A 27,232-nucleotide genomic window follows, 5' to 3' on the forward strand; every position below is an offset into this window, starting at 1 on the left:
TGTTTGTCCGTCCTCTTTTGGAGTACTGCTGCGTGGCGTGGGATCCCTTACCAGATAGGATTAACGGAGTACATCGAGAAAGTTCAAAGAAGGGCAGCACGTTTTGTACTATCGCGAAAGAGGGGAGAGAATGTCACTGACATGATACAGGATTTGCGGTGGACATCATTAAAACAAAGACGGTTTTCGTTGCTGCGGAATCTTCTTACAATATTTCAATCACCATCTTTCTCCTCCGAATGCGAAAATATTTTTTTGACGCCGACCTACGTAAAGAGGAACGATCGTCATTATAAAATATGGGAAATCAGAGCTCTCACGGGAAGATATAGGTGTTCGTTTTTTCCTCTCGTTGTTCGAGAGTGGGTCGCGTGGGATTAGCCAAGCGGTCATTGCGCTGCAGTCATGGACTGCGCGGCTGGTCACGGTGGAGGTTCGAGTCCTCCCTCGGGCGTGGATGTGTGTGTTTGTCCTTAGGATAATTTAGGTTATGTAGTGTGTAAGCTTAAGGACTGATGACCTTAGCAGTTACGTTCCGTAAGATTTCATACACATTTGAACATTTTTTTTTTGTTCGAGAGTAGAATAATAGGGAATTATTGTGGATGATCCCTCTGCCAGGCACTTAAGTGTGATCTGCAGAGTATTCATGTAGATGTAGATGTAGGTCGCAAATGTTGTAACGGAGAAGTTACGCCAACTCAAGTGGGAGTGACTCGAGAATCATCCGCCCTATAGCCCTGATCATCTCCCCGTGCAATTATCACTCCTTCGGTACCTTAAAGAAGACCTCGAAGGGCCGACGATTCCTGTCGGACGAGGATGTGCAGCAGGCATTTACGGACTTTTTCACACAGCAGGACACGGGTTTTAACTAAACGGCTCTCTTCAATCCGGTGCGTCAGTGGAATGACTGCCTCAATGCTCGCGGCAATTTTTCCTGAGTGGCTTACCGATTCTGGAGTGTACGGCCTTCGAACGGAGACTTTTTGATTTCCCATTATATAATTGGTACTCGTGTGAAAAGACTACGTGTTGGCACTCGTGTGCTCGGTGTGGATACGTCATTGTCGAAGCGCCTCTCTCTGCAATGCAAGCTGCAACAGTAGTCGTCATGCTGAGGGTCCGTGGTACTCCAAATGTCGACGCTCCGCCTAGGTGGATGCTTGTATTGCGCGAACAGCCATTTTTTCTGGCTCAAGGCAAGTGACGTGGCTGTGCTATTCTGAACGGTCTTTTCTCTCGGGCGCTTCCCACGTTGTCCGTTAAGGAGTTGAGTATGGGCCTGCTAAACGCATAGACTGCAAATTCGCGCTAAAATCGTGGAATCCCAGCCAACATGAACAGCATTGTTACAAAACGATAAACCGCAGTGTTGTTGCGATTAGGAACCGAGCAACTTCATTCTACACTATTGGCCATTAAAATTGCTACACCACGCTGATGACGTGCTACAGACGCGAAATTTAACCGACAGGAAGAAGATACTGTGATATGCAAATGATTAGCTTTTCAGGGCATTCACACAAGGTTGGCGCCGGTGGCGACTTTACAACGTGCTGACATGAGGAAAGTTTCCAACCGATTTCTCATACACAGACAGCAGTTGACCGGCGTTGCCTGGTGAAACGTTGTTGTGATGCCTCGTGTAAGGAGGAGAAGTGCGTACCATAACATCTACATCTACATCCATACTCCGCAAGCCACCTGACGGTGTGTGGCGGAGGGTACCCTGAGTACCTCTATCGGTTCTCCCTTCTATTCCAGTCTCGTATTGTTCGTGGAAAGAAGGATTGTCGGTATGCTTCTGTGTGGGCTCTAATCTCTCTGATTTTATCCTCATGGTCTCTTCGCGAGATAGGAGCGAGCAATATACTGCTTGACTCTTCGGTGAAGGTATGTTCTCGAAACTTTAACAAAAGCCCGTACCGAGCTACTGAGCGTCTCTCCTGAAGAGTCTTCCACTGGAGTTTATCTATCATCTCCGTAACGCTTTCGCGATTACTAAATGATCCTGTAACGAAGCACGCTGCTCTCCGTTGGATCTTCTCTATCTCATCTATCAACCCTATCTGGTACGGATCCCACACTGCTGAGCAGTATTCAAGCAGTGGGCGAACAAGCGTACTGTAACCTACTTCCTTTGTTTTCGGATTGCATTTCCTTAGGATTCTTCCAATGAATCTCAGTCTTTGATTAGGTCGGATTGCAGCCTATCGCGATTGCGGTTTATCGTATCGCGACATTGCTGCTCGCTTTGGTCGAGATCCAATGACTGTTAGCAGAATATGGAATCGGTGGGTTCAGGAGGGTAATACGGAACGCCGTGCTGGATCCCAACGGCCTCGTATCACTAGCAATCGAGATGACAGGCATCTTATCCGCATGGCTGTAACGGATCATGCAGCCAACCCTCGATCCCTGAGTCAACAGATGGGGACGTTTGCAAGACAACAACCATCTGCACGAACAGTTCGACGACGTTTGCAGCAGCATGGACTATCAGCTCGGAGACCACGGCTGCGGTTACCCTTGACGCTGCATCACAGACAGGAGCGCCTGCGATGGTGTACTCAAAGAGGAACCGGGGTGCACATAATGGCAAAACGTCATTTTTTCGGATGAACCCAGGTTCTGTTTACAGCATCATGATGGTCGCATCCGTGTTTGGTGACATCGCGGTGAACGCACATTGGAAGCGTGCATTCGTCATCGCAATACTGGCGTATCATCCGGCGTGATGGTATGGGGTGCCATTGGTTACACGTCTCGGTCACCTCTTGTTCGCATTGATGGCACTTTGAACAGTGGACGTTACTTTTCAGATGTGTTACGACCCGTGACTCTACCCTTCATTCGATCCCTACGAAAGCCTACATTTCAGCAGGATAATGCGCGACCGCATATTGCAGGTCCTGTACGGGCCTTTCTGGATACAGAAAATGTTCGACTGCTGCCCTGGCCAGCACATTCTCCAGGTCTCTCACCAATTGAAAACGTCTGGTCAATGGTGGCCGAGCAACTGGCTCGTCACAATACGCCAGTCACTACTCTTGATGAACTGTGGTATCGTGTTGAAGCTGCTGGGCAGCTGTACCTGTACACGCCATGCAAGCTCTGTTTGACTCAATGCCCAGGCGTATCAAGGCCGTTATTACGGCCAGAGGTGGTTGTTCTGGGTACTGATTTCTCAGGATCTATGCACCCAAATTGCGTGAAAATGTAATCACATGTCATTTCTAGTATAATATATTTGTCCAATGAATACCCATTTATCTTCTGCATTTCTTCTTGGTGTAGCAATTTAAATGGCCAGTACTGTACATTACATTTACGATGTAGAAATATATGCCTTTGTGTTCTGTTGGTTGACGTTGATTTCAGACGTTACTCGAGCTCTACAAATGTGATTCTACAGTACAAACAATATGGTTAGACACTGAAATTTCAGCTACTAGTATGGTAATGTAGTTTTCTGTTCAATACGGAGCTGGTTGTGGTGAGTCCCCAAACCATCGGAATGCTTGATTTCGGTGGCCACCCTCGAGCCCCACCATAAGGCGACGGATCTATGTGTGTTTATCCATCCAACCGCCTTAACTCTCGTGCTGGCAGCTACGCTGCTACCGGCGGAATAGAAACCACGGCCACTGTAATAAGGAAAAATGTAAATGAAGTGATTCTGACAGACGCACGTGTCATAGATACTCACCGAAATCAAGCACCCCAATGGTGAACGGCAAGGGGACTCACCGAAATCAAGTAACCCAATGGTGAACAGCAAGGGGACTTGTTGATATCAAGCATCCAGACGGGAACAGAAAACTATTACATCCATGTCGTTGTTCCTGGGACACGCTAAAAGTAGTTTCTAACCAGACTTTGAAACAGCTATACAATCAAATGTGCAACACTACAGTAAATTTCGAACATAAAATCAATCGTTAGAACACAAAGGTTTACATTTACATTGTAAATGAAATTTAGGATAAAATGTGTCGGTTCTTAGTTGCAAAAAAGGGGCACATTTTCTATTGGTCAATTACAACTATATATTCCACGAATAGAAAACAATGGCTTGAGTAAACCGTACCTATTTTTTGGCGTAGAGTCCTAATGTGCAAATAATATGGGGGCGGGGTTCCCATTTGAAAATACAAAGTCGACCCCTCCCCCGCAGGAGGAATGGTAGCACAGACAGATGTCCCCTTTACTAATATTAACTTTTCACTTAGAACATTTTTTTCGTGCGATGCGTATTTTTTGAGATATTTCGTTGTCTCAGTTTAAAACAGACACGCTGTATATAGAAAGTAGATGCAGGGAAATTCTAAAACTTTGCAGTTACAAACGTGTAGTACATTTTATGTCAATTTAACGTTGAATGCACACCGATTTCATGGTGTTGCAAATTTAATCGTCAGCAATGTACTTATGCAAATGCTCCTATGATTTGTTCCCATAAAGAGGATTCATCTGAGCTGTGCAGTTATCAGTGCGACCCATAAGAGGCGTAGTCATGATTCTTTGATTACCAGCTCGGAAAAGCAAATTTACATATTTATTTTGTTATTGTTTGTACTTCATTAGCCGTCTGCATTGGCCTGACCCAGCTGCACGATTTCCGCTACTGTCGCAATCGCACGATATTCCACTCTGTAAACAGGCAGTAACATTTTGTTTCAACCTCACTAGTGGCACGCCACGGTACTGTGGCGCAGGTATTCGAACGTGTACCTCCATATTTTCAAAAATTATTTATGAGGATATAACTGGAACTTCATGAGCATTACTCATTTTCGTCAGTAACTGGGGTCATATTCCTTTTCCGGCTGTATCGATTTTGGTGCTACACAGTTTTCCAATGTTACTTAAGTTCAAATTAACCGCGTGGTTAGTATAAAAAGGCCCTCACCAATTTTGCGCCACATCCTTGTACAACCTGTGTTCGTGTGGTGACAGGGACTGGAATATGTACACCGCTTACAGTCCCTACACCACCTTTTGCTAGCTTCTAAGAAATTCCGCCGATAATCTCAACATAAGAATACATTTCGGCATCAATAAGAGAAGAGTCGCACAAAAATATCGCTTATATATTGCCACTGGAAGTAATATAATTTACTGGCTTCTAAAAGAACTTAGTATATCTTTCACTAAAACACCTCTGTCCATTTAGGTATTTGCTCCATGATTGGCGATCTGGTACATGGAGTCTGTCTGACGGGCACACGCATGCTCACTTCAAGGGCAACATTCACCTAGGAAATTGGAATGTACCTAAGCAGAATTCGAAATTGTCTCACAGGAACATACTGAAAAAGAAGTTGACCACTCAGGATCACCAACTACTGACTTCGGTTTTGAACACCAGGTCTACTCCAGAGGCCCCACTACACCACAAACACCTGGGAGGGCTGCTAGCCGATCCCCAAATTTGTTGAGCTCCAGTCCACTCCACGAAGTTAACATGTAGCCATCCCAACCACTCAGAACCAGGAGCATAATGTAAGCGGTTCCTGCTCCCATTTATAATGCTTCTGCAAGGTGCTGCTTCCTGCTAGGACTTCTTGTAAGTTTCTCTGCAACCGGTTGAGACCTTGCAATGATCTGCTATTTCAGTGACCAAGTCTTCTTAAGTTTTGCAGTCAAGACAGTCGATTAATATAAGGAAGAAAGGTGGAATATAAACTGTATGTTTGTTTTCCTTTATTTAAGATTGATTGCTGCAAACCGCATCGTGATCCGACCTTTGAATAACGAGATATTTAAATTTTAATCAAGCGCTGAAATCAGAATTCTCTGTAGCATGTTATGGCTGAATGCGACCATTATCTTGCGGTGGGCAGCTGTGTACCCAGTGACTTGCAAGTTACCGTGGTGGAGGCTCGTAGTAGGGTGTCGCTAAGTTCGTGGAACATTGGCATAAGAATGTAATAGGAAAGAGGCAAAAGTTAGATGGAGTTTGGAGGGGCGGACCCACTAGCAGGTAGCGGATGTACTCCTCCTAACACCTGAAGCCAGGGAGAGACAAAACAGTCCAGCCAAAATATTCATTTTAAGGCTAAAGCATAATTATTTCAATGAGTGCTCCGAAAGAGTCTCCACTAGAAGAACCAGTTGGTACAAAGTCCAGTTACATTAATGTGATCAGCTTCGAAACGCGTGAATAACCACCTTTTGCAGCACAGATGTGGAAGAAGAGAGTCAGTGATGTTCTGGAAGGTACCGACAGGGATGTGCAGCCGTGTAGACTCCAGTGCCGTGGTCAGCAGCGCTACGTTTCTCGGTTGAGGATCCATGGCACGAACAGCCCAGTTGAGGTGGTCCCACAGATTCTCGGTTGGTTTTAAATCCGGTGAGTCTGGTGGCCAGGGGAGTACAGTAAACTCATCTTGGTGCTCGTTGAACCACGCACGTACACTGTGAACTGTGTGACGTGTGGCATTGACCTGTTGGTAGATGCCATTGTGCCGAGGAAAAACAAACAGCATGTAAGGGTGGACAGTGTCCCCAACGATAGATGCTTACTTTTGTTGATCCATTGTGCCTTCCAGAATGACGAGATCACCCACGGAATGCCACGAAAACATTCCACAGAGCATAACGCTCCCTGCTCTGGTCTGGATTCTTCCAATGATTGTTGCCAGGCCGGACACGCCAACGGCCACCTGTCCGATGAAGCATAAAACGTGACTCATCTGAAAAGGCCATAGCGATAGTGGCGTGCAAATACCACCCTTCGTTGACGATGAACAGCCGTCGGCATGGGAGCATGAACCAGGCCCATACACAGTAACTCTGCTGAACAGCCGTTCAGCAGACTCTGCCGGTTGCCCCTTGGTCCATCTGGGCAGTCAGTTGCTCAACAGCTGAACATCTAGAGACGAGGTACTGGCGGAATTAAAAGCTGCGAGGACGGGGCGTGAGTCGTGCTTGGGTAGCTCAGTTGGTAGAGCACTTGCCCGCCAAAGGCAAAGGTCCCGAGTTCGAGTCTCGGTCCGGCACACAGTTGTAATCTGCCAGGAAGTTTCAGATGAACATCTATTCGTCTGTGCACATCTTCGCAACTGTCGTTGAACCCTCTCATCTATAACCCATAGTGCACCACAGTTGCCCTGGCGATGGTTTTGAATGGTATCATATTTCCATAGCTGCCTTAGCGATTGTTTTGGATGGCATCACATTTCTATGCATGGTATACCTCAACCACAGCAGCATGCGAATAGTATACAAATTTAGCCGCTTCAGAAATGCTCCCCCCCCCCCCCCCCCCCTAGCACAAAAGTCAATGATTATGCGAGTTTGGACATCAATAAGAGAAAAGTCACACAATAATATCGCTTATAAATTTCCATTGGAAGAAAAATAATTTACTGGTTTCTAAAAGAACTTAGTGTCTCTTCCACTAAAACACTTCTGTCCCTTTAGGTATTTGCTCCACGATTGGCGATCTGGTACAAGGAGTCTGCCTGACGGGCACACACATTCGCCTAGGAAATCGGAATGTGCCTAAGCAGAATTCGAAATTGTCTCATGGGAACACACTTTTGATTACCAGTAGTTTTTCCATACTGGAAAAGAAGTTGAGCACTCAAGATCACCAACTACTAACTTCAGTTTTAAACACGTCTACTCCATAGGCCCCACTACACCACATACACCTGGGAGGGCTGCTACCCGATGCCCAGATTTGTTGAGCTCCAGTCCGCTTCACGAAGTTGTTTAACACGTAGCCCTCCCAACCAATCAGAACCAGGAGCATAATTTTAGGCGGTTCCTGCTTCCATTTATAATGCTTCTGCAAGGTGCTGCTTCCTGATTTCTCTATTTCCGCCACTAATTGTGCTCCCACGTGCCATCTGTGAGTGGTTATTGTACGTTGACGTCAACACAGGTGGTGGTCACGTTAATATGACTGGACAGTGCAGTATCAAGACTGCAAATATTAGCAAAATGGCTTTCTAATGTCACAGGTAAAAAAAAAAATACAAATAATAGCGACATAAATTGTGTGGGGGAGAACACGTCGGGTGTTTGCTGAGGTAGGACCTGTGCCCAAATAGCCTTTCCACCTCAGCTGCACAGTAAACTTTGTAAGTGTACATTTTATATTGATGATGTCTGGATACGAATGATCGCGTAGGCAGCGCTTTCAGTTAGTGTTTTGAAGTTGTATTTTTATTGTGACAATAGCTACAGATTTAGACATTGGGAGTGTAAATGAACAATGCTTACGCAAATTCATTACATCTCTCACCCTGTTGTTTGTTAAGTGGGCCACGCGGCTGCTACGGTCGCAGGTTCGAATCCTGCATCGGGCATGGATGTGTGTAATGTCCTTAGGTTAGATAGGTTTACGTAGTTCTAAGTCTAGGGGACTGATGCCCTCAGATGTTAAGTCCCATAGTGCTTAGAGCCATTTGAGCCATTTTTGTTAAGTGGGATGACGCTTATTGTGTAGCTGTCCGTTTTCTCACTGGTGTAATTAGATCGTCGCTGATGATCTGGTCGCTATTGCGGGATGGACTGTTTTTCATCTTGGAGAATATAGTGAGACTTATTGCCAAGCAGGTTCTGAACTACCTGGAATTGCGTTTCCAAGTTCCGTGTAGCAGCAGCAGTGTTCTTGTAATTTTATACTGGAGTCGCTATTTAGATAAAGGTAGATATGTCTTGTCAGTTGGAATTAGAATCTGCCGTATAAGCTCCACGAATTCTGATGAATGTCACTTGTAGCTTTGAGCATTAGTTGTAACTAATGTTCGTTAAACACACTCGAGGGTATAGGGCCGCAAAAATATAATTTTACTAGATTAGCTCGTTAGCAGGAAACTTCCTCCTCCCCTCCCCCTACCAGCAAGTTTTTAAGGAATCGAGCTGTCATGTGCAAAACAGATGATCGAAAATACACGGTTGCTATAAACTACTGTGTGTTTCCCAGAGTTTAAAATGGGAGGAAATTCTTCTCTTGCTAACAGCCTGTACGAAAAATATTCCTTCCTGGATACAGATGGTAATTCCTGTTCCAGATTTTTCTTACATATTTACTTTTGTGATATTATTTTCCAATTATCTTCAGTGGTATATAGGCATATTGTGTCCAAAGTGAATAGCAAAAACAGTTAGTACTAATTCTTGATGCTGAAGTTTTACCAGATGAACAACGAACATTTAGCAAACTGTAAAATATTTTGTTTTCATTATTTTGCGGTACTGTAGCCGAGAGAAAGTTTAGAAAATATTTGAAATTTTGCTTGAAGTTTATTGGAAGTTCCTAAGTGCTCTCATTATCAAACACGACTTTTTCCTAGGGAATTTCCGCTCCGTTGGAAGAAAAGCTAAAGTTTTATGCAACTCAGTGTTTATGACATCGTATCTCTTGAACAAAGATATAATTTTGTACGTACATTCAAATGGCTCTGAGCACTATGGGGCTCAACTGCTGAGGTCATTAGTCCCCTAGAACTTAGAACTAGTTAAACCTAACTAACCTAAGGACATCACAAACATCCATGCCCGAGGCAGGATTCGAACCTGCGACCGTAGCGGTCTTGCGGTTCCAGACTGCAGCGCCTTTAACCGTACGGCCACTTCGGCCGGCACGTACATTCCGTGGCATATGAGGATACTGGCTCCAAACAATTTTGCAAATAGACTTCATAGTAAAGAAACAATAAATTTAAATGTTATGCCTGAAGCCTAAGTTTTACTGCATGAGTAGCTATAATGTATAACGTAGTAACAGGCAAACGTTTTTCCGTTCATCATTTTGTGGCGGGCTGCCAGCGATAAAAGGTTTCGAAAATGTTTGAAACGGTGTGCAACCTTTGTTGGAAGTCGCCAGTAGCGGGGCAAAGTTTGTTTCAGGACAGTCTGCATTTTTGCAAACTTATTCAAGATGGCGGCTATGGTTGGGTAGTTCTTCCACCTCCTCTCCAAGGGGGTAGCATCATTGATATCACCACCACAACTCCTCCCCCTCCTTCTTCCCCTCACCCCTTTCCCTGTACCTACTACCAATTCACTCCTCCCCCCATTTCCTCCCTCTCATCCACTTGTGAATTGGTGAGAAAAAGACTCTGTCTGCACTGAGCTGCTGGAGAGGAAGGACAGAAGATACTGTCCATATTATCCTTCTGGAAGAATTTCCTGAAGCCGGCCGGTTGGCCGAGTGGTTCTAGGTGCTACACTCTGGAACCCCGCGACCTCTACGGTCGCAGGTTCGAATCCTACCTCGGGAATGGATGTGTGTGATGTCCTTAGGTTAGTTAGGTTGAAGTAGTTCTAAGTTATGGGGAACTGATGACCTGAGATGTTAAGTCCCATAGTGCTCAGAGCCGTTAGAACCATTTGAACTACTTCGTCCTATTCCACTACGCCAGACTGAATGTACCATGAATGTACCAGAGGAGCTTGCCTTGGTGCATGGGGCTCGACTGAGGACGCTTGAAACGAGTTTTATTCCCATTTCCAATCCCATATCTGACACCTTTCTGTGTGCCCTAGTCCACAATATCACTCGAAATTGGCGGGGAACTCTCCTACAACTGCTGCCAGAAGAATTGCCCCTACCTATCTACAAGTGTATAGCTGCTGAGGAACTTGTGCATAGATAAACAGTAAGAAGGGATAGGACAGAAAGCTATTACTGATGTGTGGGAAGAGTTGCCATCTTCCGACCTACGAGTGAAACAAATGCTGAGGAACCCGTACATACATACATGGTAAGAAGGGATAGGACAGCAATCTGTCTCACTAAAGTGTAGGAAGAGTAGCCTCCTACCGATCTACAACTGAAGTAGCTACTGTGAAACTTGTCACAGATACGTGGTAAGAAGAGATGGGAAGGAAACTATCACTGAAGTGTAGGAAGAGTTGCCTTCTACCGATCTAAAAGTGTGTAACTGCTGAGGAACTTGTACACAAATGCATGGTAAAAGGGACAGGGCAGCACTTAGACATAGGAAGGCCAATACACGCTACCCACAACTGATGGAAAATGCTTCACTGCTCTAATTACGCATTGAAAGTGTCATGAAAAACAGTGAAGTGGATCATAATGCATCACAAGCACTAGAAATTCAGAAAAATCATTGTAGTAAGACAACTACAGCGAAAACCGACTCCAAAAAGATCGTGTCAGAAGATAATGGTGGCAGCTGAAAGTGTGTTCACCTCGGTGTGTGGATACAGACTAAGCAGCTTAGAACCAGTCTTATCTCACCTCCTGCATCCACATCCCCTCCTTTCTCCCTCTACTCCGCCTATATGTAGGGATACTGGTTTTTCCAGGCTTGTTATAACCTGTTGCTGATGGTACACAAAGACATCCATCCACTACAGTTGCCCTGCTTTGGTCGATGTTGGGTTGACAATGGTATACTGTTTCCAGTCTGCAGCTGGACCCTCCCGCTGGTAGTGGTTCTGCTTTTCCAGGCTTGTTCTCTCGCTGACTGTCGATCACGAATGAAGAACTGACTGGTCAACAGCAGCGTGCTTTCAAATGTTCTGGATGTGCAGGCACTCCCTGAATCCGGTCCTCGACTAAGTAAAATCAGTTAGATGTAGGAAAAATATTATTATGTCCCGTGTGCATGAGATACACGTGGATCTTTACACTAGTCATCTAACTGCGTGTACACGCTAGGACCGGTAGCTGCATTCAGTTATAACCCGTCATTGCTCGCATTTATTCTACTTCTGCAGGTACACTTGCTGAGGACTGTCTGGTAGAGGTTTCAGACACTCCACTGTACCTAATAACAGCTTTGTGTGTTTGTGTTTGTACGTGTGTTTGTGTGTGTGTGTTCTCATATACTGTGGAAGGAGGAGATTGTTGCTGTACGGACGGCAGAGTCAGTGGAGGAATTTCAGACAGGTCAGTTGCTTCTCGTAGAGTGACACGCTGCAAGTCTGCCTAAAGTGTTTCCGTTCTTGACAGCTCAACTGCTGTAATGTCAGCTCATTTATTTAAAAAAAGTGACTGAATAAATATGGACACTCATTGGCTGCACAAAGTATTACCAGCGTGTATTTTCCAGGTGTGGTTCTTATGCTTACTACAACGAATATTGTACCAGCAGATCTCACCTCACATCATGTAACAGGTGTTTCTTACACTTCTAAAACGAATACTGTGACAGTGCAAACAGTCGATGTAGTGCTAAAAGCAATGAAATTTCCAGCTAAATAAGCGTAAACTCAATCTCCAGGTGTGATTCTTACGATTGATACAACGAATATACCACTGACAGATCTGACCTCACATCGTGTAAAAGGTGCAGTCTTAAACTTTTAAAAAATGAATGCTGTGACACCAGCAGTGCAGATAGCGGATATAGTACTATAATCAATGAAATCTCCAGCTAAATAAACGTAAACTCACCCTCATGGTATGAACTTGTGCTTGGTACAATGAATGTTGCACCGAGAACATTGAATCTTGTGTTGAATATACTACAAAATTAGCACTTAAAACCATCCAAAACTCCGTAATCATACATCCAGCTAGCAAATTTCACACACTATGATGAGTAGAAGACTTCGCCGATAACATAATGCTGGTGGGACCAAACAACAAAACGGTAACCAATATTGAGCGAATTTTCCAGAATGGATAGACGCGTTTTTCTTGTGACTGTACCAGTGAGTCTTAGGAGGAGAGAGATGTAATCCTCTTATACATGAGCAACTATTAAAAAAAAAGAACACACACACACACACAATAGCAATGACTATATTACGCTATGTGCGCATCCTGGCCTTGTTCCTACAGGAAGACAAAACACTGTAATAACATCACACACGTATTTCTAGGAAATGCCAATCTCTGGAACAATAGTGTAATACTTGACTATTCATCACCTCCCCCTGCTGCTGACAGCCTCAGATGTCAGTGGAATGAGGGACAGAGGGTGTGAGAAGTCCCAGCTTCGGGACCCAACACACGAACTAGCGTAACTGTGATCTGCTATCTGTGTATTTACAACAGAATAAGGTCAGCGCCCTGTCTCACTACAGTAAAACTGAAGTGATATCAGGTGTTCCCCAGGGGAGCGTCCTAGGACCTCTGCTGTTCCTGATCTATATAAATGACCTGGGCGACAATCTGAGCAGTTCTCTTAGGTTGTTCGCAGATGATGCGTTAATTTACCGTCTAGTAAGGTCATCCGAAGACCAGTATCAGTTGCAAAGCGATTTAGAAAAGATTGCTGTATGGTGTGGCAGGTCGCAGTTGACGCTAAATAACGAAAAATGTGAAGTGATCCAAATGAGTTCCAAAAGAAATCAGTTGGAATTCGATTACTCGATAAATAGTACAATTCCCAAGGCTGTCAATTCAACTAAGTACCTAGGTGTTAAAATTACGAACAACTTCAGTTGGAAAGACCACATAGATAATATTGTGGGGAAGGCGAACCAAAGGTTGCGTTTCATTGGCAGGACACTTAGAAGATGCAACAAGTCCACTAAAGAGACAGCTTACACTACACTCGTTCGTCCTCTGTTGGAATATTGCTGCGCGGTGTGGGATCCTTACCAGGTGGGATTGACGGAGGACATCGAAAGGGTGCAAAAAAGGGCAGCTCGTTTTATATTATCACGTAATAGGGGAGAGAGTGTGGCAGATATGATACGCGAGTTGGGATGGAAGTCATTAAAGCAAAGACGTTTTTCGTCGCGGCGAGATCTATTTACGAAATCTCAGTCACCAACTTTCTCTTTCGGATGCAAAAATATTTTGTTGAGCCCAACCTACATAGGTAGGAATGATCATCAAAATAAAATAAGAGAAATCAGAGCTCGAAAAAAAAAGGTTTAGGTGTTCGTTTTTCCCGCGCGCTATTCGGGAGTGGAATGGTAGAGAGACAGTATGATTGTGGTTCGACGAACCCTCTGCCAAGCACTTAAATGTGAATTGCAGAGTAATCATGTCGATGTAGATGTAGACAGGTTAGGAACTGAACAGCCAACAGCATGCTATGGCCCTCGGCTACGTCTTGTGGTGGGAAGAGGCAGCTCCAGCGGCTGCACTCACCACGGGGTCAGGCACTGCGACCAGAGACAATTGTGATCACTGCAGGTGGTCGCTATTCAATATGCTGGAGCCGATCACCTCCCCCTGCTGCTGACAGCCTCAGGTGTCAGTGGAATGAGGGAGAGAGCGTGTGAGAAGTCCCAGCGTCGGGACCCAACACACGAACTAGCGTAGCTGTGATCTGCAATCTGTGTATTTACAACAGAATAAGGTCAACGCTCTTTCTCACCACAGAAATCCATTTATGTGTGTGTGTATTTTTGTGACAGTTTGTAGATATCATGACTGGGTTACTGGGTTACATATTGGAGGTGGATGGTATAATTTGAAATAGCAAGCCACATCCAGTAAGCAATAAGTGTATATACGAGGGCAGTTCAATAAGTAATGCAACACATTTTTTTTCTCGGCCAATTTTGGTTGAAAAAACCGGAAATTTCTTGTGGAATATTTTCAAACATTCCAGCTTCGTCTCCTATAGTTTCATTGACTTCCGACAGGTGGCAGCGCTGTACGGAGCTGTTAAAATGGCGTCTGTAACGGATGTGCGTTGCAAACAACGGGCAGTGATCGAGTTTCTTTTGGCGGAAAACCAGGGCATCTCAGATATTCATAGGCGCTTGCAGAATGTCTACGGTGATCTGGCAGTGGACAAAAGCACGGTGAGTAGTTGGGAAAAGCGTGTATCATCATCGCCGCAAGGTCAAGCAAGACTGTCTGATCTCCCGCGTGCGGGCCGGCCGTGCACAGCTGTGACTCCTGCAATGGCGGTGCGTGCGAAAACACTCGTTCGAGATGATCGACGGATCACCATCAAACAACTCAGTGCTCAACTTGACATCTCTGTTGGTAGTGCTGTCACAATTGTTCACCAGTTGGGATATTCAAAGGTTTGTTCCCGCTGGGTCCCTCGTTGTCTAACCTAACACCATAAAGAGGAAAGGAGAACCAGCTGTGCGGAATTGCTTGCTCGTCATGTGGCTGAGGGTGACAATTTCTTGTCAAAGATTGTTACAGGCGATGAAACATGGGTTCATCACTTCGAACCTGAAACAAAACGGCAATCAATGGAGTGGCGCCACACCCACTCCCCTACCAAGAAAAAGTTTAAAGCCATACCCTCAGCCGGTAAAGTCATGGTTACAGTCTTCTGGGACGCTGAAGGGGTTATTCTGTTCGATGTCCTTCCCCATGGTCAAACGATCAACTCTGAAGTGTATTGTGCTACTCTTCAGAAATTGAAGAAACGACTTCAGCGTGTTCGTAGGCACAAAAATCTGAACGAACTTCTCCTTCTTCATGACAACGCAAGACCTCACACAAGTCTTCGCACCCGAGAGGAGCTCACAAACCTTCAGTGGACTGTTCTTCCTCATGCACCCTACAGCCCCGATCTCGCACCGTCGGATTTCCATATGTTTGGCCCAATGAAGGACGCAATCCGTGGGACGCACTACGCGGATGATGAAGAAGTTATTGATGCAGTACGACGTTGGCTCCGACATCGACCAGTGGAATGGTACCGTGCAGGCATACAGGCCCTCATTTCAGGGTGGCGTAAGGCCGTAGCATTGAATGGAGATTACGTTGAAAAATAGTGTTGTGTAGCTAAAAGATTGGGGAATAACCTGGTGTATTTAAATGCTGAATAAAACAACCCCTGTTTCAGAAAAAAAATGTGTTGCATTACTTATTGAACTGCCCTCGTACATATCGATAAATATCGAAAGTATCGAAAAATGTAACAAAATCAGTAAAATTCTGCTACGGCATATTCTTGCTGGATACCTGCATTTATATTTAGAGTTTAGTGGAAATGCATCAGTCCACAGAATAACTGCCTGGGATTTTAGCTCCGCGGGACTGCTACGGTCGCAGGTTCGAATCCTGCCTCGGGCATGGGTGTGGGTGATGTCCTTAGGTTAGTTAGGTTTAAGTAGTTCTAAGTTCTAGGGGACTTATGACCTAAGATGTTGAGTCCCATAGTGCTCAGAGCCATTTGAACCATTTTTGATTTTAGCTATCGTGCTGCATGTATGGGTCTGTGATCGAAGTCGTTTCCATAGACATAACGAAGACCTGTGTTACATTTCATCACATGTACTGGAGAAAAGCCAATTTAGTAAGGGGCGTTCTTGTGTGGTGGAGGAACTGAGAGTTGTCATGATGGATGTTGTAGTTTTGGAAACAGTTTATTGCAGTTTGGATATATTTGGTAGACGTTTTAATGGTGTTTGGGAACATTTTGACATAATGTCAACCTCTCAAACACTCAAGACCGAGAGAAACTTATAAATTATGCTCTATCGCATTTAGTTTTAAGTATCCACCTGTAAACTGCCTGGAGATTCGTAACAGCGACTCCAGGAAATTTTTATTTTAAAGTAGGAGAAACATATTTCCCTCAATCTAGGACAGTGTTCTCCACCATACCATCGGATACAGATATTACTGAATTAGAGTTGGTTCTCGCAAACGATGTTTTTCCCACAGGTATTAAGAAAAAGAACCAATGTATGGAACAGACTTAAACCATTCCTTATTAAGGAAATTACTCCTCTAAGTACAGTTAATGTACTGTGTGTTCAGAATGAAGCTACACAACATCAGGGTAACGAAAGGAGAACGCGGCTATATGGTAAAGACAACTGTAGCTAGAAAAAGAGGCAAATGCAGATTTGCTAGCAGGGTTTATGTATGACTTTAAACATTGTGTATGGGGGAAATTTTATATTGGGGGACTATTAGCATTTACAGTAAACAGTAACAGAAACTGGGCATATATTGGAGTACTGGTGGAAATGAATAAAACTGCTTGTTCTGGGGTGAGAGTGGACTGATTTATATACGAGGGTTGGAACTTAAATAGTGGCAACCATTTATTCACAACCGATACAAAAGAGTTAAATGTTTGCACCTGTTACTGTCCTTCAAAGTAGTCACCAGCGTTGTGTAGATCCCGTTGCCAGCGATTTGGTAGGCGTAGTATACCTGTTCTTTTGATGGTGCGAAGACCAGTAAGGAAGTCATCTGTATCGTTTACTCGTAATGCTGTCTGCCCCTCTTCTTGTGTGTTTCCACCTGTCTCCTCCTTCACCATACCCCATATTGTGTTTATTTTGTTATCTGATGTGATTATTTTTCTCGCGTAGTACATTTCCTGTGATGTCCGTATTAGTATCATCAATATTTTGCAGCATGTCTTGTAATGTGCTATAGTGTCAACAACAGATCTGTTTCTAATTGACAGATGCAGTTTACTTTTTATTTTACAAGAAACCTTTCTTCCATGATTAGTCCATGGCTTTGTAGACTGGTCCCATCTGTGCTAGTTTTGGGGGCAATCAGTATTATAATAAGGTAAGTACTTTATTAACAAAAGTGTTATATTTTTCATTCACGCTACGAGCATTGTGTACATCACTGCAGTTCATGTTTTTGAGGAGTGTCTTAAAACACTCCTTTTTTGGCTTCACTGACTAGCCTATTGAATTAAGATTTTATAGGTTTTATATCCTTTTCCGTATCAACGTTTAACAAAAAGAACTGCATATCATAACCTGGGAGGCCTTGACTTCTGGTTGTCAGACGTCTACAAGGAGTTACAGAAACTGGTAATTGGCAGGAAGTCCTACTGCTGCTTGATAGTCATAGGTGATTCTGACGCAAAAGTACGAGGAAAGCCAAAGAAATATTTTTCAGTGGAGAACTTCAGATATAACACCAGAAATGACAGAGCGCATACGTCAATAGAAGTAGGTGAGAACAATATGCTCGTTCTTAAAATATCCTTCCAAAAGAAATATAAGACACAATAAAAAATAGAATACTACGGTCCTACGTTTCTGATGTAATTTAACCATCTTCTTCTATGTGTTTTCTTATCGATCTTAATCAACCGAAGAACTTTCTTGGCTACTCTTCAATCTATTACCCTGGCAACATGTCTCACCCATCTCAATTTCATTGTCATTACACTCATAATTTCGTCTTCCACTCCGTGCTGCCTTCTGTTCTACTTGTCCATTTCCCTGTCCCTTCTACTAACTCGTCTCTCTATCGCTCGTTGAGTCACTGTCATATTTAGAATGGTTTTTGCTTGGGAAAACTGCGGATCTCCACCTCAAGTCAAAACCGGTAATAAACAATTATCGCAGATGTTCCCTTTAAGACAGGTAGGAAAGGTACCCAGGAACAGATATAGACTCAGATCACAATATGGTAGTGATGAAGATTAAGCTGAAGTTTAAGAGTTTAGTCGGGAAGAACCTACACGCAAAGAAGTGAGATACGAGAGTGCTGAGAAATGACGGGACACGCTTGAAGTTCTCTAAGGCTGCGGAAACAGCAATAAGGAATAGCTCAGTAAACAGTGTAGTTGAGGAGGAATGGACATATCTAAAAAGGGCAATCACAGAAGTTGTAAAGAAAAACATAGGTACAGAGAAGGTAACTGCGAAGAAACCATGGGTAACAGAAGAAATACTTCAGTTCATTGATGAAAGAAGGAAGTAGAAAAATGTTAAGGGGTGTTCACGAATACAGAAATACAAGCCGCTGAGAAATGAAATAAATAGGAAGAGCAGGTAAGCTAAGACGAAATGTCTGTATGAAAAATGTGAAGAAACGGGAAAAGATATGATTGTCAGAAGGACTGACTCAGCATATAAAAAGTCAAAACGACCTTCGGTGTAATTAAAAGCAAGGGTGATAACATTAAAAGTGGAACGAGAATTCCACTGTCAAATACAGAAGAGAGGGCGAATAGGTGGAAAGAGTACATTGACGACCTCTATAAGGGGGAAGATTTGTCAGATCTGATAGAAGAAGAAACAGGAGTCGATTTAGGTGAGACAGAGGATCGGGTTTTGGAATAAGAATTTCAAAGAACTTTGCAGGGCTTAAGATCCAATAAGGCAGAAGGGATAGATATCATTCCATCAGAATTTATAAAAACATTGGGGAAGTAGCAACAAAACGACTATTCACGTTGATGTGTAGAATGTATGAGTCTGGCGACATACCATCTGACTTCCGGAAAAATATCATCCACATTCCGAAGATTGCAATAGCTGACAAGTGCGCCAATTATCGCACAATCAGCTTAACAGTTCATGCATCCAAGTTGCTGACAAGACTAATGTTCAGAAAAATGAGGATGTGCTAGATTACGATCAGATTGGCTTTAGGAAAGGTAAAGGCATCTGAGAGGCAATTATAAAGTTGCGGTTGATAATGGAAGCAAGACTGAAGAAAAATCAAGACACTTTCATCGGATTTGTCGACATGGAAAAAACGTTCGACAATGTAAATGTGCAAGATGTTCGAAATTCTGAGAAAAATAGCGGTATGCTATAGGGAGAGAGGGATAGTAAGAGTGGACGACAAAAGAACGAAGTGCTCGGATTAAAAAGGGTATAAGACAGGGATGTAATCTTTCCCCCCTACTGTTCAATCTATACGTCGAAGACGCGTTAATGGAAATAAATGAAAGGTTCAGAAGTGGAATTACAATTCGAGGGGAAATGATATCAATGATATGATTCGGTGCTGACATTGCTATCCTGAGTGAAAGTGAAGAATAATTACATGACCTGCTGAATGGAATGAACGATCCAATGAGTACAGAATATGGACTGAGTGTAAATCGAAGAAAGACGAAAGTAATGAGAAGTATCAGAAATGAGGACAGCGAAAAAACTTAACATCAGGATTCATGGTCACGAAGTTAATGAAGTTAAGGAATTCTGCTACCTAGGTAGCAAAATACCCAATGATGCACAGAGCAAGGACAACAAAGGCAGACTAGCACTGGCAAAAAGGCCATTTCTGGCCAAGAGAAGTCTACTAGTATCAAACATAGACCTTAATTTGAGGAAGAAATTTCTAATAATGTACGTCTGGAGTACAGGATTGTACAGTTGTGAAACATGGACTGCGGGAAAACCGCAACAGAAGAGAATCGAAGCATTTGGGACTTGGTGTTACAGACGAAAGTGGACTGATATGGTGAGAAATGAGGAGGTTCCGAACAGAATCGGAGAAGGAAGGAATATGTGGAAAACACTGACAAGGAGAAGGGACAGGATGGTAGGACATCTGTTAAGACATGAGGGAATGACTTCCATGGTGCTAGAAGGAGCTGTAGAGGGCAAAAACTGTAGAGGAAGACAGAGATTGGGATACATCCAGCAAATAATTGAGGACGTAGGTCATAAGAGCTATTCTGAGATGAGGAGGTTGGCACAGGAGAGGAATTGTGGCGTACGGCCTCAATTTGGTTAACGCGTTTATTTGTGTACGTTCTGAAGTAATCATGCGTTCCTGTGTCAGTTGGAAAATATGAATATAATCTAATCTCTCAAACAGGGATAGTGGCCAAGTTCCATGAAAAGCATATCATGGAAATTCGGCTAAGGCTTCAAGCTGCAAGAAAATGCTATAATTTTGTATGTAATTTATAGTTTTCTCAGTAATAGCGGAGCACGGAAAAGGTAATTTTCGTATTGCAGACTCTTTGGACATGCAAGCCATAGCGGAGACGTTGTCGCCTCCAAAGGAAGCATCGATGAGGCCGTGACCTGAGTGGAACGAGGCGGTCAGAGTTGAACGATGTTTCCTCCGCAGAGTGCGACATAAACCTATTGGACGATAGGGAAGTGCCCTGGTGGCAAACGTTTCGGCAGGCGACAGCAGTTGGCGGTAACAGCATCAGCCGAGCGCGCAAGTGAGGTATAAACTAGTTTGTGTTCCTCGAGCGTACAGCGAGCGGCGAGCCATGGCATTTGAGGAAACTATCACAGCGGTACACGAAACGCCAGAAATTTAGAAATCTAGTCATTCTTAGTATAAAAACAGGTCGATTGGAAAGGAGGATATGGAGTGAAATAGTCGGCCGTCGTGGCCGAGCGGTTCTAGGCGCTACAGTCTGGAACCGCGCGACCGCTACGGTCGCAGGTTCGAATCCTGCCTCTGGCATGGATGTGTGTGATGTTCTTAGGTTAGTTGGGTTTAAGTAGTTCTAAGTTCTAGGGGACTGATGACCTCAGAAGTTCAGTCCCATAGTGCTCAGAGCCATTTGGAACGAAATAGCAATGAAGCGTAACGTTGTTCTGGCAACACTAATTTACAAGCATGTCTCGCAAATTTCTTGGCGCTAGTGCTGGTAGCTGGAATTGTTTGAATTGTATAATACTATTTTCGTTTATATAAAATTAAAAAAAAAATGAACTGACTTGTACTTAAATCAAGGTCACTGTAAGTTTTCCCTCTGGCGATATACTTGAATGGAAATTGGTTCAGGGTACTCTCGAGCGTACATCAATCTTTTTAAGAACGTAATCAAATGTAGACACACACATTTTAGTGCATTCATGGGATGTACTAGGCAAATGTAGACACACACATTTTAGTGCATTCATGGGATGTACTAGGATCTTATCGTAAAGTCTTATACAATGTATTAAACTCTTGAAACGATTCTCTCCGTTTCAATAGAATACCGAATAAATCGACTTTCAGAAACGTATTTCCCTCTGCTATCAAATCGGGTAACAAAACGTCCGTTCGTGTGTCTCTGCAGAGCGCCATTATGCACCGCTGAGCAAAGAACTGCTACTCAGGACACTACAGCGTCGGCTCACATTCTGACGTCATCGGGAAGTCAGTTACTCCGACGTCGTCGGGAAGTAAGTTACTCTGTACTTTTTGATACGTGGGTTTGGAGCTATCAAAATGTGTGACACAAATAGCCGTACCTTTTTATTTTACTGACTTATAAGCTAACGTTTATTATACCGCCAAGGGACCATCGACATTAGTATGTCACGCAGATTTCAACTTGATAACGTCTACCCCTTCCTGACTAAAACAGGTCTTAAAAGAGGGATGCACAACAGACAGATAACAAATGAAAAACTTTTTTTCATGACATATACTCACAAATTTAGAGTTTTCTCATTTTTTCCTTTGGTTTTACTGTAAAACGTTGCTTCTTGCCAAATGTCATGAGTCTAGTCCAACGGGAAGTATCCTACAGGGTTTAATGTGTGAGTTTGCGAGTGTCAAAATGTGTGACGTAATTGCCCGTGTCTTTTGACTGCATTGACTTAGGATTTCAGTTTTTCAAAATGCCAGTGGACATCAGGCTTTAGTATGTGACATAAATCTCAACTCGATAGATATACCAGGTCCTAAGAAAAAGGAGTCTTAACAGACAAACAGACAGACAGACGTACAACAAGAAGTGATCCTATAAGATCCTGTAAGTGTTCCGTTTTTACCGACTGAGGCACGGAACCATAATTAATTATGTAACATAATTTTTTCGAGGTGTTAATTAAACTTTTTGACTACGTCTTGCGCAGTTCAAGAGTCTAACGAAAGGTCAACGCCTACCAATTGATGCCGGACGTCACCTCAGTTCTATGCGAGTTGCTAGGGCTTTGTTGCAGCCTTACATCAAACTAATAGTTTCAGAACCGAGAGCACATATTCAAAGCCGGACGCCGACCTCTCCTACAGCTTTCCACTTTGGCGCGCCCAAAACGAACCGGCTCAACCCGCTACCCACCGTACGCCAGCCGTCCTTTATTACAGAACAGAGACAGATCCTTTGTCTGGAATGCTATATTTTACGCGAAACGGCATCGGGGTTCCGCACATTTCCTATCGTCTCGACTGAAGTGGCCAGTTCTTTTCAGGTAGGAAGGGCTTGTCGCACAAAGGAAATTCACTCTACAGTTCCGCAATTTCTGCCAGGGGCGTAGTTAGAGGGCTTCCCCGGCACCATTTGCCAGCTCACGGTTGCTCCTTTTCAAGGCGATAGCATCTCAGTCCAAGGCTTGCATGTTCGAGAAGTCGGGAACACGAAAATTACCATTTCCTTTCGCGGCTGTTATTGAGAAAACTATAAATAATAATACAGTATTATTATCTTCCTTGGTAGCCAAATGTCCGTGTTATACTTTTCACTAAACTTGGGTATTACACCTGTTCACTGAAGTTGATTAAATTCACACGTACCAACTGGCACAAGAACGCACAGTTAGTTAAGGCTATAAACAGAGAAATATGTTAAGCAAATTAACCTTTCGTCGCAGTGGCTTTTTAAAGAAGTAAACAGCAGTGTAAAAATGGACCGGAGCACAATTTAAAACAAAATAGGCTTTTCAAAGCCAGGCTTCCTACGTGTGTGAAAAAGAACATTTCCAATGAGTGTTTACTACTTGTTTTGTCTGAGGATGGAGATCCATGATGTTTGCCTCCAAAATTAATCGAAATCAGATAGTGACTCAACGAGCGATAGTCTGATGAGTTATTATGGGAATCAGGAAAACAGGCAATTAGATCAGAATGCAGAATGGGGTAACAGATAGAATTCTGACTAATAAAAATGAAATGAAGCTGGTTGGGACATGTAACCAGTAAACAGATGAGAGGATGGAAGATGGGCGAAGGAATTTCTTCGCTTGATTTCGATCGATAAGAAAAGACCTAGAAGATGACGTAATGGAAGATGGATAAATAACATTAGAAACAGAGGATCTTCACCCCTTGTTCAATATTTATTCTTTCCATTTTCTATATATATTCTCTTGGAACGGTGTGTGAGGACAAAAGTACCGTTTCCGACAAACTGTGGTACTGAATGTCCCCTGTCATTTCTGGAGTTCAAGTTCTCCACTGAAAAATATTTATTTGGTTTTCATACTACTTGTCTGTCAGAAACCTCCAATATTATCAAGCGGTAGGAGGACTTCGTGTCAGTTATCAGTTCCTGTAACCTTCTTAGAGGTCTTCTGTTTTCCTATACTAATGTAAGCCCATTGGTGCCCAGACTTGTATGATTACCACGTAATATATTTAGTTTTTTTTTTAAGCATGTGTTGTTGTTCAGCCTGAGATTCCGTCATTTAATATTCTTGTAATGTTTTTATTTCTAATAACATTTACAATAGAGTTTCCTCCCTACTCTTTAGTTCTGTAATAAAAACATTTGACCAAATTTTTGTTTAATTTAGTCTTAATTTTATCGTCGCACGTATAACACATTTTACATCACTTCTGTTAACTTCTTTTGACCTGTGTCTGTGTGAAACAATGTAAGATTGTGGGTCCACCTTGATGGAAACACTTTTTGTTTATTTTTATTTTGTTTTATTATGTCCCATTTGTTCTTATTTAATTACGCTTCCTAATCCACTAACCTAATTTTGGACTATAAACTCATGCAATTTACTGTCAGTAAATAAAATTTAGTAGCAGGTTGCAATAGGTGACCCTACTGAGAAAACTCGAGCGAGGTGGCGCAGTGGTTAGTACACTGGACTCGCATTCGGGAGGACGACGGTTCAATCCCACGTCCGGCCATCCTGATTTAGGTTTTCCGTGATTTCACTAAATCGCTTCAGGAAAATGCCGGGATGGTTACTTTGAAAGCGCACGGCCGACTTCCTTCCCCATCCTTCATTAATCCGATGAGACCGATGACCTCGCAGTTTGGCCTCCTCCCCCAAATGGTTCAAATGGCTCTGAGAACTATGCGACTTAACTTAGGTCATCAGTCGCCTAGAACTTAGAACTAATTAAACCTAACTAACCTAAGGACACCACACACATTCATGCCCAAGGCAGGATTCGAACCTGCGACCGTAGTGGTCGCTCGGCTCCATACTGTAGCGCCTAGAACCGCACGGCCACTCCGGCCGGCTCTCCTCCCCCAAATCAACCAACCAACCTACTGAGAAATATAAGGATAGGTGGAAATGGGTTGGGGAGTGGGAGGAGGGTGTGATCCGAATAGAGTAATTCCAGTGACAAATAGTGAAATCCAAGCTGGTGATTCCCATGTGGTAACCATCAGAAAGAAGTACATGCGGCCTGCTCACGGCCCTGCACTGCTAAAAGCACGGAGAGTGTAGGTTTGTTACGCTCAGGACTTCGTGGATATTACTGGAGCTGGCAGATTACTGAATGACAACGCGAACACGAAATGTCTTCTGGAACATAAGTAGGAGTGCCTATTTGCTTCCTCTACCCTGAGTGAAATGCACAAGTTCCAATGAATCTTCACCAGCCTATAGTCTTCTATAGTTGCTGTCCTCTGCACAGAAAACAGCACGTAGGTCGTGAATCCGTTTTCTTGAGGCTGTAAGAACTTCTTAGCGAGGAACTGTTGTTTTAGAAATAAATAAATTTCCAGTCAGTTTGTTTACAGTCTGGAACCGCGTGACCGCTACGGTCGCAGGTTCGAATCCTGCCTCGGGCATGGATGTCTGTGATGTCCTTAGGTTAGTTAGATTTAAGTAGTTCTAAGTTCTAGCGGACTGATGACCACAGATGTTAAGTCCCATAGTGCTCAGAGCCATTCGAACCATTTTTTTTGTTTATACGGGATGCCACTCGCTTTTTATTGGAAGAACACGAGAAATTGCACGTTACATTCCGCTTTAGAGTCACGAATAATTTCTCTCCTTCAATAAATTAATGGTCTGCGTATTTCCGTAATTACCGTCATACTGTCCTCCACAATATGTTTCAATTAACCACACATGGCTCATAAAGTCTTAACTAACATTGACCGCGGCAGACAACATGTCTGCTCTCCGTGGCTTTCCAACCAGCTCTGATCTTACAGTCGAACCACTTCGCCCGCCATCCAAGTTGAGCGCGATCCGAAGTGCTTCGTCTGTCTTTTCGTTTAGTAGTTGTTTATTATTCTGCTGATTATTAATACTTGTGAAATAATGGAATGATAGCACCCTATTGAGAGATACTTTAATTTGAAATTCAAGTAAATACGCTGTTTAATTTGTCTAATATTAATAACGGAAAATTATCATTTGGCCGCCCAACTTCCTAATGCAGCAGCCAATCGCCGAGATGGACCACGATTTAGGCGGTCTTTCTCACAATACCCATACCGAACAAAGCATCTGTCATCGGTACCTCACACCACTTTACGTCATCTTGCCACTTCTACCTTTTCAACTGCTCTAAGAAGAGCTTCTTGTAGCTGAATATCATGGCTGCAAAGCCAGAAATATTACAGTATCCCACCAAATTTCTGCAAATATTCAGTGTTGACTGGCGTTGGTGTGATACTGAGACAAATGCTTTTCGGAAGTTAATAAATACTGCATCTATCTGACTGCTTTGATCCACGGATTCAGGGTGTCACGTGAGAAAACCACGAGTTCGGTTTTGCATGACTGATGTTTCTGGAATTCCTATTCTTTGGATTGGAGGACGTCATTCTGTTCAAGAAACTTTATTATGTTTGAACTCAGAATATATTATAAGTTTATACAGCAAATGGATGTCACAGACATTGGACGGCAGTTTGTGGATCATGTAGTGGCGTAGCAAGACAGCCAAGCCACTCGGAGGTAGCCGAAAGGCACGCGTTAAGCTCACGCAGATTGGCGTGAGGTCTGGAACAAGGTAAAGTAATTATCCTATAAAGAAAAGAACGTAGTTCTTGGAATACTTAACTTTAATCCACAATTGGAGAACATCGCTCTTGTTTAGACATTATTACACTGAATATAAACTGGTAATGGCGCCTTGCTAGGTCGTAGCAAATGACGTAGCTGAAGGCTATGCTAACTATCGTCTCGGCAAATGAGAGCGTATTGGTCAGTGTAGCTTCGCTAGCAAAGTCGGCTGTACAACTGGGGCGAGTGCTAGTACGTCTCTCTAGACCTGCCGTGTGGTGGCGCTCGGTCTGCAATCACTGACAGTGGCGACACGCGGGTCCGACGTATACCAGCGGACCGCGGCCGATTTAAAGGCTACCATCTAGCGGGTGTGGTGTCTGGCGGTGACACCACAGATCACTTACACTAAGCTTCATGTAAACAAGTGTGACTTGAGTATTCTTCCAACTACTGGCAACATTTTTTCTTTGGGGTTAAGATTCATACCAGTATGCCGTGAGTTTTTAGGCACTCTCAATTTGAATACATCCGTGGAGTGTAAGGACGCATCATTTCAAACTGAAACAGCTATACCAACGACGCATCGGCCGTCTTCGCAGTGGTCATCTGCGGAGTGACCGACTGCTAGGTTCTGGGGATGGTCAGTTGTCAGGTGACTTTCGACGTCACATTCTGGGATGCCATTAGAGAGAGTACTGGGAAGACCATCTCCAGAATCTAGCAGTAGGTCGCACTGATGATGAGCTCTACG

General features: G+C 43.5%; 1 protein-coding gene and 1 non-coding gene across 2 annotated transcripts in view; both read left to right on the plus strand.

The window, feature by feature from the left end:
* The window catches only part of LOC126253434 (insulin-like growth factor-binding protein complex acid labile subunit), a 161,623-nt gene that overhangs the window by 32,238 nt on the left and 102,153 nt on the right, over positions 1-27,232 (plus strand). The gene's annotated exons all lie outside the window — the stretch shown is intronic.
* Positions 6,934-7,008, plus strand: Trnaw-cca (transfer RNA tryptophan (anticodon CCA)). Its single transcript has one exon. It is a non-coding gene; the product is annotated as a tRNA-Trp (tRNA).

This window comes from Schistocerca nitens, chromosome 4 (genome assembly GCF_023898315.1).
Source record: "Schistocerca nitens isolate TAMUIC-IGC-003100 chromosome 4, iqSchNite1.1, whole genome shotgun sequence".
Lineage (NCBI taxonomy): Eukaryota > Metazoa > Arthropoda > Insecta > Orthoptera > Acrididae > Schistocerca > Schistocerca nitens.